Genomic DNA, 14,508 nt, shown 5'->3' on the forward strand with positions numbered 1-14,508 from the left:
CCCAGCTTCCTGGCTCTGAACCCAGTCATATGATGTTATGATGCCTGGAGCTGTGGCAGCCACTTTACAAGCCTAAGGTAACAAGTATAAAGCTGGTGCAGAAGAAAGAGAGAACGAGCCTGGGTCAATGAAGCCCAATCCAGGAACCACCTGCCTCTAGAAATATATTGTGTAAGCTACTTTTAGGAAAGCTTTCCTTTACTTGCAGCTAAAATATCCTGATACACACAATAAGAAAGCACAATGAGGATGACATTTTTAACCTTTAAACATAGAAGCTGTTTAGGTTATACAGGAACTACTAAGTACTGGTGTCCCTGAATAAATGACCCATGTTGTCGTGGAGTTCTGATGTACACTTCCTTGGAAGTAGACATGGTCAGATAAGCAAGTAGGGATGGCCCGGTGGGTGGGTGGTGAGGGTCAGGGGGCACACCATTTTCTACTTCTTCTATCCTCCCACACCTACTTTTCCAGTGTGGTTTCTACACTTTCCTTCAAAGCATCCACCTGTCATAGCAAAACAACCAGTGGGCAAAGGGAAAACAGTTTGTCAGCTTTTTTGCTTCGAACCCTTTACCACATAGCGTGTGTGGGTTATTACATCTTCCTTGTGGGAAAGCAAGCTCAGCGGGAGGATTTAACCATTTACAGGATGATTTCTCTCTCACTCCCTCTCTTTTTTTTTCTTTTCTTTTTTTTTGATTTTAAAATATTTTTTTAAGTAATCTCTACACCCAACGTGGGGCTCAAACTCAGGACCCCAGGGTCAAGAGATGCATGTTCTTCCAACTGAGCCAGCCAGGAGCCCCTACTAGATGATTTCTATTCAAGTTGTTTAAAATCTACTGGAGAAGAGACAGGATTGTTCACAGTAAGAACAATTATACAGAGAATCATCTGTAAGTGCAAAGTGATACTGTCTAGCATCTCATTTATGCAGAATTTCCAAAAACCCAAAACGATAAAAATATTTATATATCTAAATCTGTATCTACATATTTATCTTTAATTCCCTTCTCACCAAGCACCACTTGATATTTGATGACATAGGACAAGCCTCAGCAGACTTTCTGTATGGGGGAGATATTTTAGGCTTTGTGGACCATCTATTTTCCATAGCAACCATTCAGCTCTGCCATTGGATCAAGCAAGCAGCCACAGACAATACATAATGGGCATGGCTATGTGCCAATAAAACTTTATTTATGGATACTTACATTTCATTCTCACATAAATTTCACATGTCATGAAATATTCTTCTTCTTTTGGCTTGGGGGAATCATTTAAAGCTGTAATGGCCATTCTTGGCTTTATACAAACACAGCCAACAGGTTGTACTTGGTGCATAGGCTATAGTTTGCCATCCCCCGATCCCCAGCTAGGACACAGGGAAAAAATCAGAAATGACCTCTAGGTCAGAAATAAAACTATGGGGACTCCTGGGTGACTCAGTCAGTTAAGTGTCTGCCTTCAGCTAGGCTCATAATCCTGGAGTCCTGGAACCGAGTCCCACATGGGTCTCCTTGCTCAGCCGAGAGCCTGCTTCTCCCTCTGCCTGCCAATCCCCCCACTTGCTCAGTGTCTGTCATTTTCTCTCTGACAGATAAATAAATAAAATCTTTTTTAAAAAAAGATTTAAAACTATGAATTATACCCCAGTATCGTTTTATGCATGTATCTTCTTGTGTTGATATCTTCAACAAATGTTAACACGTATAACAGATGGTTTGATCGAACACATCACTATATTCTAGATAAATGGAAGTTTAGGTAGTTACATATGACCACAATAGTACTAAAGTGAGGTCAACTAAAAAATTAACCAGTAGAGAAGAATTAGGCACTTTATTGCCTCCTGCATGTGTTCCACCAACTTAGTTAAACAGCATTCTATTCTTCAGCCTGTCAACATGATCTCAACCGGAAAGCCAAATTATGAACTAATGGCATCATAATCAAATTACGTTCCTAAAGGAAACATCCATCAATACATCCCCAGAATGTGGTTCTCCAAAACACACCAGGTTGTCCCCTTTGATGAGCGGAAGATTATAGGAAGATAGGAGTTTTAGTATTGCTGTTAAAAACGAAAAAAATTTTAAGTTTAAAAACATGTAAAATAAGCATTCCTTGTTGGGAGGTAGGGAAGAAAAGAAAAATATTTTTCTGTTTATACTCCTATCAGAGAAAAGCTGATCTAGATAGAGAAACTGAAGAAATTTTTCTTCAGAGTACTCAATTCTGTACAAAAAGATATCACTTTTTAAATAAGACCATCTTCCAGCTTTATCTGAATTTGCTAATGAAAATTACCAAGAAAATTTTATAGATCTGAAATTTCTATTATACTTTTCAGATCTATATCCTTAATATATTGAATTATCTCTTATTTCATTAGTTCAAAGTAGAGAAAACGAGGAACTTGTAAGTTAGAATGGCCTGACTTAGCAATTCATATTTTCATCCAGAGTAAATTTTTCAACATTTTAACATATTTGGGGGGATCATACTTACCCAATTTATTTCTCTTCTCTAAGTGAACATTCTTCTCCCATCTCCCCCATTCTGGGTTTTTTTTTTTTTTTTAAGATTTTATTTATTCATTTGGCAGAGAGAGAGAGAGATCACAAGTAGGCGGAGAGGCAGGCAGAGAGAGAGGGGGAAGCAGGCTCCCTGCCGAGCAGAGAGCCCAATGCGGGGCTCGATCCCAGGACCCTGGGATCATGACCTGAGCCGAAGGCAGTGGCTTAACACACTGAGCCACCCAGGCGCCCCCCCCCCATTCTGTTTTTTAAAAGTAAGCTCTATGTTCAATGTGAGGCTTAAACTCGGGACCCTGAGATCAAGAGTCCCATGTCCTACTGACACCATCAGCCAGGTGCCTCTACACCTCACTCTAAGAACATTTTTATTATTTTCTTCTGTTTCCTCACAGATTTTTATATGAATACAAGCATGCTTACTGTTGTGTCATTTATTATTTTCCCTTAATATATTCTGGAGATCGTTTTTAAAAATTATTTATTTTTAAAGATTTTATTTATTTATTTGATATACAGAGAGAGACAGCTAGAGAGGGAATGCAAGCATGGGGTAGTGGGAGAATTAGAAGCAGGCTCCCTACTCAGCGGGGTTCGATCCCAGGATGCTGGGATCATGACCTGAGCCAAAGGCAGACGCTTAACCAACTGAACCACCAAGGCGCCCCTGGAGATCATTTTAAATCACTGCATGGAATGTTCTTTTTTTCTTTATTTTTTACAACTGCATAGGGTTTCATGCTATTTTAATCTAAGTTCTCATAGATGTGTTTTTTAGAATCTGCTTATTCTATGGAAAACTGATGGCATTTTAGAAATAGAATTAAATTTAGAGAGACTATCACACAATTTCTCCACTGTACAATTTGGGGAAACAAAGGCTTGACTTGCTCAAAATCAACCTGAAGTCCCAACCATCACTACTCAAGCTTGCCCCATCACCAACTGCTTCAAGTCTTGTCATGAGGCTCACGTCCAGGACAGATTCTACTTGTCCATTCTAATATCTGTGAGGAACTAGAATGCCCACAATTTTAGCAAAGAATCTGAATATCACTTAATGGCATCTCAAACTACCTTCAGACTTTAATGAGTTTTGAAATACTCAGCATGTTATTATTAATGTCATTAAAAATGCTGATAATCCAAAGACTTGGCTGTAAAGATGTTTATTGCATCACAGTGTTCATAAGGCAAAACACTAGAAATGATCCAAATATTAATTAAATAAGAGGTCATTCACTAAACTGTAGCATGTGTTGCTATGGATTTTATTTATAAGGAATTTTTAAAAAGATTTTATGTATTTGAGAGAGACAGCAAGAGAGAGAGAACACATGTGGGTTGCAGGGCAGAGGGAGAGGGAGAAGCAGGCTCCCAGCTGAGCAGGGAACCCAAACTGGGGCTTGATCTCAGGACCCTGGGATCATGACCTGAGCCGAAGGAGGAGGTTTAACCAACTGAGACACTCGGGCACCCTTATTTATAAAGAATGTTTAATGAGGGGTCCCTGGGTGGCTCAGTTGTTTAAGCATCGCAAAGGCAGATGCCTTCAGCTTAAGTCATAATCCCAAAGGCAGGTGCCCACCCAATTGAGCCACCCAGGTGTCCAGCTATCTATTTTCTTTAACCTTTCCAATTATTTTACATAGTATCATATATACACAAGTCTATACATAACATTTTTACAAAATGTTTTCATATCATTAAAAATTCTTTTTTAAAAAAATATTTTATTTCTTTATTTGAGAGAGAGTGAGCAAGAGAAAGAGCATGAGCAGGGGCAGAGGGAGAAGGAGAGGGAGAAACAGACTCCCCTGCTGACAAGGGAGCCCAATGCGGGGCTCGATCCCAGGACCCTGAGATTATGACCTGAGCCGAAGGCAGACGCCCAATCAACAGAGCCACCGAGGTGCCCCCGGTGTGACATTTTAAAAGGCAATATAAAAACTAAGTCCAGGTCAAATATGTGCACTTTATTTAAAAAAAATTTTTTTAAAGATTTTTAAGTACTCTCTATATCCAACATGGGGCTCCGAACTCCCAACCCTGAGATCAGGAGTCACATGCTCCGCCCACTGAGTCAGCCGGGCGTCCCTAGATAGGTGCATGTTAGCAAGACAGTGCCTGTCATTTAGTATAGTGAGTAGTTCACTTCCCAGCTATTTCAATTACTCAGTGTCCTGTATGCAAGATATCCCGATCATCGATTCTTTACTAGGACATTTAAGTACACAAAAGTCTCATTATCCAATCTTTAAGGACGTTATAGACAGCATGGAAATTCTCTTGTGGTGGTAGAGCGATAATGTGTGTAATTGGAGGCTAGGACTCTCAGGACTGGAGCGGAGGGAAAGGAAACAAGCGTCAGAAGGAGAGGTTCTGGCTGCAGTCGCCGTGACAGGCCGTGGTTCCCTGCCTAGTGTCCCATGGGCACAAGTCCTGGAGGCAGATCCCCCAGATCAGGAGCTGTTGATCTGCCGAATGGAGGCGACAGCAGCCAGAGCTGGGATAGTCAACACCGGATGGCGCGTGCCATGCAGCGTGGTTTCCCTCCGCTTCATTCCTAAAGCACCCAATCCTTAGTATCTACTCTGAACCAAGGAGGGATCCCATAAAGAAGCTCAAATAATGCAAAATTAGGACTGAATTATAATACACTGTGTCCTGGTCAACTACCGCCACAATAATGCTGTATAACAAACCACCCAAAGCTCCACGCCAGCCAACCGTAAGGTGTTTTCCTGCTCACGGGTCTGCAGGATGGTGCTGCACCATGTGACATCTAGCTTCTGCGACCAACACACTACCCCAGGCTGTTCTTGCTACAGCGATGCTAGAAGCAAAAAAGAAATGCACGCCGCCTCTTAAGGCCTTCTGGCAAAACTGATACTCTGTGGCCCCGGCCCACCTTCTGCTGGCCAAAGCAAGTCCCCAGCCCCACAACAATGAGGCAGGGAAGGTCACTCCCCCTCCGGCAGGAGGAACTGCTATGCTACACAGAAGAGGCCCGGATTTAGGAAGGGTTCAGGAATCGGGAACGAAGAGCCATTGAGCACATAGCGCATAACTTGGTACGATGAAGTCGGGACCCAGGATGTGCCGCAGAGAGGGCGCACAGCTGGATTAAATTTCCCAGGGATCCCTGCAGTGAGACGTAACCAGGGTCCTGGTAAACGGAGCGTGGGCAGAATGACAGACTCAGTCCCAGACATGGCTTTCCAAAACCTCCCAGCCAACCTCCCCTAGTTCTTGCCCCTCATCTGTCAGCTGAATATGGATGGGCAGGGCCACCCGGACTCTCCGGCTGAGGAGGAGAGAGCTTGCATCTCGCAGGTTCTCTGAGCATGTCTCAGAGTTGCTCCATCAGGAACACCTGTTTGGGGCTCCAAGTCAGCAGAGATAAGCCGCTAACTGAGGGGTTGATCCACTGAAGCAGTTAGACTATCTAAACTAACGGAAGATGCTAGTCAGCCATTCCACCCAGGAGTGGAAAGTTGGGAGAAGGAAACTGGAACAACCTCAGATCGAAAATTCAAACGTACAAAAACAAACCCAAAATCCCTCTACAACATAAAAGACAAACAGGACTTTTTCCGGTGAAAAGGAAGCAAGGTAAAGAGTGCTCCAGACAGAATGAAGGCACAGAGGTGTGACGTCATTTAGGACTTATAAAAAGTTTAACATTTGGACAGCTGGGTAGCTCAGTCAGTTGAGTATCTGCCTTTGCCTCAGGTCATGATCCTTAGGTCGTGGGATCGAGTCCGAAATCGGGCTCCTTGCTCAGTAGGCAGTAGGGAGCCTGCTTCTCCCTCTGCCTGCCGCTCTTCCTGGTTGTGTGCTGTCTCTCTCTCTCTGACAAATAAATGGTGTCTTTAGGGGAAAAAGGAAAAAAAAGGTCAACATAAAAAACAAATACATTAAAAAAATAAATGAAAATTTCAACACAGCTAGGGGTAGGGGTGTGTGTACTTGTGTGCTTGTATGTAAAAATGTGTGCACATGCGTGTTTGGGGGTTGAGTAGGAGTTAAGGCTGTGAAAGAAAAAAATCACAAACATCCAGAAATAAGGTGGCCAAAGAAGACAGGGCCAACTCCAACAGGCTGAGCTAAAGAATGGGGATTTTGTCCTAAGGACATTAAGGAGTACAGAGATCAGTTTCACGCTTTAGAAAACTTCTAGGAGCCCCTGGGTGGCTCAGTCGGTTAAGTGTCTGACTTCAGCTCAAGTTATGATCTTGGGGTCGTGGGACAGAGTGGGCTTCCCACTCGGCAGGAAGTTTGCTTGTCCCTCTCCTTCTGCCCCTCCCCCTGCTAGTGCTCTTGCCCGCTCTCTCTCTCCAGTACATAAATAAAATCTTTACAAGAAAAGAAAATTAAATTCACCTTCAAGTGGGACGATGAGCGCTAAGAGGTAACCGCCCCCGAGAAAAGATGGCCAGAATGGCTGGGGGTGGGGAGCCCCCCATCCATATTCCACCCCTCCCCATCCCAGCAAAACGGGCTGACATCCAGCGAACACCACTCTAGCCCCAAAGGGGAATCTGAGTACTGAGTTTGAGGAAGAACAGTAAAATGCTCCTGCTGAGGGCGGGGGGTGACTACTGTAGGCCTTGCAAGCCACGTGGTCTCTGTCCTGCCACAAGCCACCCCAGGCAGTCTACAACCAAACGAGCACCACTGTGTTCCAATAAAACTTTGTTTACAAAATCTGGCAGCAAAGCTCTGAGAAAATAAGTACCTAAAAATAAAAGCAAGGGTGGCCCAGGCCACAGAGGGGAACACTGCCCTGTGCCACGATTCAGTTGGACACCGAAAGGACTTGCGACGAGGACCGCAAAGTTAGACGGGCGGTTGTAAAGTCGCCCCGGTTAGCCGTCGGATCTGATGCAGAACCAGCACAGCAGCCCCGAATTAGCCAGATGGCCTCACGTTCTCCACCAGAGCAGTCCTCCTCCGCTAGTCCAAGGTCGTGCCGGCTAAGTCTGGAAATGCCTTCCTTCCTACATGCGCTGCGCCAAGTTTCCCAATTTTATGAACTTCGGCCTATTTTCTTTAAAGCTCGTCTTTGTCAGAAGACTATCGCATCCTCGTTTTCCATTAAGCAAACCTCACATGATTTATGGAACATAGGAAAATGACCACAGTAAAAAAGTAAAACCCTCTCATAAACCGTAACTGTAGGAAAATCACTTTTCCTTCTCAAACTTGACAAACATTTCTTTCATAGAAACGATAGTATTTTCCTATCGTTCAAAAAGGAGTTCCCGAAATCAAAACTTCCTGACATCTATAAAAACCCATTTAGCACAAACCTAAGTTTCCTCGTGGAGCTCATAGCAGTAACACACAGATTTCTTAGAAGTCCATGTTGGTGACTTTTTAACCACCAATCACAGAAAAAATAAATGCTCCAAAGGTCGAAACAGAAATAAAAGTTTATTCTCCACGACCCAGTCCCAAAGCAAGCCATTTGTTTTTAACATATGTACTCCTTTTCATTTCCAAGTTACTGATCATGATAATTGCTCAGCTAAACAAATGATGAGAATTTATTTGCAAGAGGTATGAGAACTTTACTCACTCATTATTTAGTACAGAGTATTTATTGTATGCCAAATCCTGTAAGTTATACTTGAAAATATATTTCTGAAAGAAGAATTCAGGCAGGAAAACCTTCTTATCTCTTTGCCAGGAAAAAAATGGGAATGTTAACTTTGTTATCTAAAACTCAGGCTTAGATTTCTTGTAGATAGTTTTCGCAGCTTTAGTACATAATGACCTCAATTGCTCAGAAGCAAGGCAGCATACTTTTGAGATGTTTTTGCTGGGCTGAACTAAAGGTAGCCTCTGGTTTTTCATTACAATGCTCTCAATCAAATCATAAGAAAGTTGAGTTGAACTCCAACTCCAAATTAATACAGCCTACATCCAGTCCTCCACCCACGACTAAACCCGCTTATCTAGTTTTCTTTCCATTTGGAAAAAGATTAATGAAGGTCATCAGCCATTAGCACCAGATGGCTCAAGTGTACTGTAAGGAAATACCAGGCATTCTCCCATGGACTTGTTTATCAGCTTGTGGGCACATGTCGGTTGAGGCTGTACAAATATGACTGCCCACTCTTTTTCCATCCATGCGAAGCTAGGAGTTTAAAGGCCTGTGGGAGGCAAGCATCACTCTCACGAGTAACTAACTCCCCAACACAAAGACAGCAGGCCCACCTAGTGACCAAAGAAGAAGTACTCCAAATTGTCCCCAGTGCATCCAACACCAGTAGAGCAATTACGTTCACTTCTCATGGTCGACGTCCAACAGTTAAATAAGTAATCTGAGATCAGAAGTTTAAAAAAAGATAAGTCTACATGAATTGTGAATGTACGTTAGGGAATTCATGCACTCAATATGCTACATTTTATATTGGCAAAGTTTCTCTCCTTAACCAAACTCTTGCCAGGTTCCTTTGAGCCCTTTCTCAACTAGGCCTCAACCTTGGTCTACCAGGACTTGAACAAATACTAACTCAGTTTCTAACAGCTCAAGGCCACGCATCCCTAGGATGACTCCAACCTCCCACCCCCGCCCCCCTAAAGGGCCTGCTTGAGAAAATTCAAGACTGCTAAGAGAATTTACTGTTTGTTCCAGCCAACACCTGAAGACAGGGCCCCTATCCCCCAGCTTCAGTGGGAGGGTAGGAGCCTACCTTGGATAAGCACCCGTTAGCAAACTCGGATGGGATTCACATGAACCAACCTCCTCCTTGGTTTTGGTACTTTTTTTCACTTCCCTGCCTCTACCAAGCTCCAGCTGATCCCCTTCCCTAGGCCCTCACTGTCCCTTTAAAATGCCCAGTCCCCCCTGTACACATCGAAGTTGTGTTGAGTTTACGCTGGACTCTTTTCCCTCTTAAAATACTGTGGTACCGATGAAAATCTGTCCTTACTGCTTTAAGTAATGTCTGGCTTCACTGTTCTTTGATAGTGTGTAATTGGTTGTACTTGTGCCCACACACGTGTGTCAGCCATGAAAGAAGAAAAAAATACGAAAAGGTATTGTTTAACCCCGAGGTTAGTAAACTTTCTATGCAAGACCAGATAGTAAGTCTTTTAGGCCTTGTGGGCCATAAGGTCTTGTCAGTATTTATTAAACTTTGGTGCTGTACAGTAAAGGTAGTCCCCGACAATATGGAATGCATGAGCTTAGCTGTGTTTTCTTTTTTAAAGATTTTATTTATTTATTCTTGAGAGACAGAGAGAAAGAGAGGCAGAGGCAGAGGGAGAAGCAGGCTCCTTGCTGAGCAGGGAGCCTGATGCAGAGACCGATCCCAGGACCCTGAGATCACGACCTAAGCTGAAGGCAGACGCTTGACCGGCTGAGCCACCCAGGGACCCAGCCCAGCTGTGTTTTAATAAAACTTTATTTACAAACACTGACACTTTAATCCCATACTATTCTTCTTTTGATTTTTTCTTAACCACTAAAACAATTTTTAATTTTAAAAACCATTCTTAGCTCACATTCTATACCAAAACAGTCAGCAAGCCAGATTTGGCCCACAGGCCATAGTTTGCCAACTCCTAGTTTAACCTATTTACATACTTCTCTTTCCTTGCTATGATTAGCTCCCAAAGTTCAAGATCATTTGATGGTAAGGTTAGTAGATTTGGGGGTCATATTCTCAAAAACTCGAAGATGCTCTCAATTTTCCTTATTGAGACAAGTATGAAATCAGTGATTTTAAGTCAATTCTTCTTTTTTAAAAAAGATTTTATGTATTTATTTGTGAGAGAGAGAGAGAGAGAGTGAGTGAGCATGAGCAGGGGAGGAGCAGAGGGAGAGGGAGAAGCAGACTCCCCGCTGAGAAGGGAGCCCGATGTGGGTCCGGATCCCAGGACCCCGGGATCACAACCCGAGCCAGAAGTAGATGCTTAACCAACTGAGCCACCCAGGTGCCCCTGTTGTCAATTCTTAAAGATAAACTCCTAGCTCATCAATTACATATATTTTCTCATAGGTAAACTCCCACGGCAAATGCCAAATGGAATAATAAAGTAATAAAATTGAACAGTACATCTGTGTGTGTGTGTGTGTGTGTGTGTGTGTGTGTGTGTGTAAAGAGAGAATGAATAGCTGTTAAGGTCCATAAGCAGAAAGTGAAAATTTTGACGTCATGCATTTAAAGTACAAGAAAATTTCACTGCAGGTGACTATCTATATGAAATTCTGATAGCAAGCAGGTGAAATTCACTTGCCCCAAAGAGAGAAAGCGAGAAAGAGACAGAGAAGGAGAGGGAGAGGGGAGGGAGGAAGAAAGAGAGAGAGACTTGAAATGGTATATAGCCTGAATTAGACATCTTCCCTCCAGAACTGCTAACAACTAGACTTTCACAGCTGCAAACTAGCAACCCCTGGGAAACTAGAGTTAAATATTCCTAAAACAGGAATCTAGTTCTGTTATGAAACTGTTCATCATTTCACCTCCTGACAGCCACAAAAATCAGCAGATCTCAGAAAGGACTCGGATGACGAGCAAGTAGCATTTTTAATAAAATTCAAATCCAGAGTCTTTGGGGGGGTTTTTGGTTGCTAGCCTTGAGAGCTCACTATTATCGGCAATATTGATGCAATTATTCAGGTAAAAAAGAGGAGATGCGAAAAAGAGGACCTTTCGCATTGCTTCCTTAACTCCCCTTCTCCCCCAGGGAATATTTAATTCTGAACAAGGGAAAGGTGAAAAACAGAAGTTTAGTAGTCTCTAGAGGGGTTTTATGGAAGAGTCATAGGAAGCTCTAAATATATAGTTTTATTCTTCCTCAAGCGAATGACACTTGTAACAAAATTATTATTACAGATATCAGTCACCATTCTTTGCCACAAAACAGCCCATGCAACCACATGATGATGTGAAACAGAGCAGCCTCCAAATTTACCTACCACTATAAGGAATAATCTTCGTATTAACAGCTGGGACCCAATCATTATCTCAAAGTGTGCCGTTTTGCATCAAGAAGAGACATGAAGTTAAGCTATTCAATAATCCCCAAAAGCGGCCCTCAGTTTAATAACACCCCTGTGAGTTTTGGGTTTCACATCACTTCCCTCAGGCGAAGGGGGCAGAATCATATGTTTTTCTACTGAACTGCATTCTCCTATAAACATTTCAAAGAGTGCATCTGGTTTACAAATGAAATCGTCGATACGAAGAGCAGTAACAATAGAAATATATGCCTATTTTTCTACTATTACTGGTTTATAAGGCAATCATCTGTAATGCTCTCATCTACCAGGATGAAAAATGATATATAAGTGTTACCAAGGAAACCAGGAAGTAAAATTGCATGTAAACTATCAAACAGTTTAATAACCAGAATATTAGAAGAACAAGAACAAACATCTCCAGATAGAACCGCCATACATTGCACCACCCACGATGGGTGCCATCAAGGGTCACAACCAGCCAGCTCTTCCGGTGCTCAGCAGCATTGGTTTAAAACGATGACCCTAAGGTGGTACTGAATTCCTAAAGGGGAATTTGAATTCTGCTTTTTTTTTTCCCACGTGAATGAAAGGACAGAGATCCTGGGAACAAGTGGTTAAAAGTGGGTACTTTGAGAAGTCAAAATACTCTGTTAATTCCAGCATGGACTCGTACTCGCTCAATAATTCTCTGTAATTACCAGTGTCTTTACTCACAAACAGGACATTCAGCAAATAGCAGGTATGCTCTCCCCAGCAAATGCTTTCCAAATCGACATTTAGAAACTCAAGTTCTTGGGAACCAAAGACAAGGCGCAGGCCCAGGGTAACTGTGTGTGTTCACCCCTAAACCACGAGAATGTTAAGCACTCAAGTAACCATGCTGATCAAAGCTAAATCCTTTAGGAAGATTATCCATTCTGAAATCAGGAAAATCCTGCAGTATAAGCACTTTTACACTGCACCTTTGAGAAAAGAACTTGATTTCTGAAACAGTGTTTAAAACACATGCACAAGACTACTCCTACAATGGCAGGGAGCAGCAGCTGTAAACATGTGTTTCTGCGGGCTGGTGATCCCCTCCACCAGCTACTTCAGCTTGGGGTCGTACCTGGGGAAGTTCTGCTACTTCAGCTTGGGGACCATCACTGAGCTCACACGGAGCCACAGGAAGAATGCCTATGGATGGAAGATTTCTTAATGGGCACATAAGCTCAGAACATGTGCAGCTTCTCTCTTTAGAATAAACACTCTATTTGGATCATGTTAAGGACAGAAAGTGAAATTCACACTCATTTACTAAATTTTAACCTCTCTTTAAAATAAGATACTAATCCCCCACAGCCTGGCTTGGTTTTTGCAAAAACTCAGATTTGTGAATATCACGAAGGCATCCCGGAATTTAGTAAAATGAATATAAACCATCTTTTCACTGACATACAGTACTGTCCTCTCCCAGACTCCAAAGTTTGAGGACTAAATCCAGGCTCTAGATTATTTGTGTTTTCTTTTTAACACTGATCACTTTTAGCATTTGAGGCCACCAAAATCCCTATCTTGGTTACTCTCAACGATGCCGGTGAACTTGTTTCTCCCTTGGGCAATCTCTGTCCATCACACAGACAGCACCAGGCAATCACTAAACTGTTGCTCACAGCCGTTTACCGTCCACGGTTTGTGATTCGACAGCTGTTTATAAACCCGCCAGAGGCCGAAGCATGCAGGAAGTTAACAGAACGGAGGTGTGAAGCCACGGCCCTCTATGATATTGACGTGAAACCAAACCATTTGCCACTACAATCCTGCACCGTTTGACGTATCCGTCTTCTGACGTGCGGGGCAACACCTCTTCGTGGGCTGCTCCAAGACATATATGCCCATCAGCCGTATAGCTCACGTCTACCCAGACTAAGTCACGGTGGGGTCCTCTCCCCAGAAACTCTGCCATGACATGAAGACTGACTCACGTGAACAGAGAGGGAAGGTGGACATGGGCCAGAGGAGCAGACGAAGACCTGTGGATGCCAGTGAAAGGCACAGCTGAAAGGCAACACGCAGACCCAACTGATCTGAAATGGCCCGTATGGAAGGGAGCCAGTCGAAGCCCACGGGCATTTCTGATTGTGGCTCTCTGAGGCTGTCCTCCCTCACCTGCTGCGAGCCACACAGCCCACCCTGACCCTGAGGAAGAAAGGCAACCCTGGGATTATTCTCTTGCAATTGCAAGGAAGTCTAAACATCCTGGAAAACTCCTGAGGCGGTGGTGGAAACTGGTACGGGGAGAGCCGAGCTCAAGGGGCAGGAGGCTCATCCTTCCACAGACGTGGGTGAAGGACGTGGAGCGTGGGGGCTTCTGAGATTTCTCCCACCAGGCGCCTGACGGTTAATGTTGCGCTGGCAGAAACACAGACCTGCGTCCCGGGCTCCGAAGACTTTGGAAGCATAAGCAGGGCAGAAAACCTAAGGCGAATGCTCTGACCAGGTAATACCTAGGCAGCCACAGAGTGGAAATATGCTTCCTCGATCAGCCCTGCCGGAGGAATCTGCCTGAATTGATGACTCTTTTTCTGTTTCGACAACATGGCCACTTGGCAGCAAATTTCTAAATCTTTCGAGGCTTGGGGACTACACAGTTACCCAAAGACAGGCGAAAGGTCTCTCTCTCCCAGCTCCCTGCCTTCGGCATCTAGGTCACTGCTAGGAACACGGGACAACTTCCCAGGTCAGCGTACAAGCTGAGTTTTCAGGGTGTGGAGGTCTAATTTAGGGGGTGGAGGCCAGGGGTCACTTCTGGTCACTGCTGCTTGGGAAGCAGGGACCCAAACTCTAAGCACTTCTGGCTTTCCCTAGCAGTAGCAATTACAACCACCTTCTCCTGGCCCTGAATTATACATGTGACCCCAAGCACCACTGGGGCTTTTCCTAAGGGAAAACAAACTGTCAAGAATATTGGTGTGTGCCTGAGGGTATGTGTGTGTGTGTGTGTGT

At 43.6% G+C, this 14,508-nt stretch overlaps 1 protein-coding gene across 3 annotated transcripts in view; it reads right to left on the reverse strand.

Moving 5' to 3' along the window:
- The window catches only part of FRMPD4 (FERM and PDZ domain containing 4), an 847,457-nt gene that overhangs the window by 539,256 nt on the left and 293,693 nt on the right, over nucleotides 1-14,508 (reverse strand). The window lies entirely within an intron of this gene.

This window comes from Lontra canadensis, unplaced genomic scaffold (genome assembly GCF_010015895.1).
Source record: "Lontra canadensis isolate GAN:19392208 unplaced genomic scaffold, GSC_riverotter_1.0 scaffold68, whole genome shotgun sequence".
In the NCBI taxonomy this organism is placed as follows: domain Eukaryota; kingdom Metazoa; phylum Chordata; class Mammalia; order Carnivora; family Mustelidae; genus Lontra; species Lontra canadensis.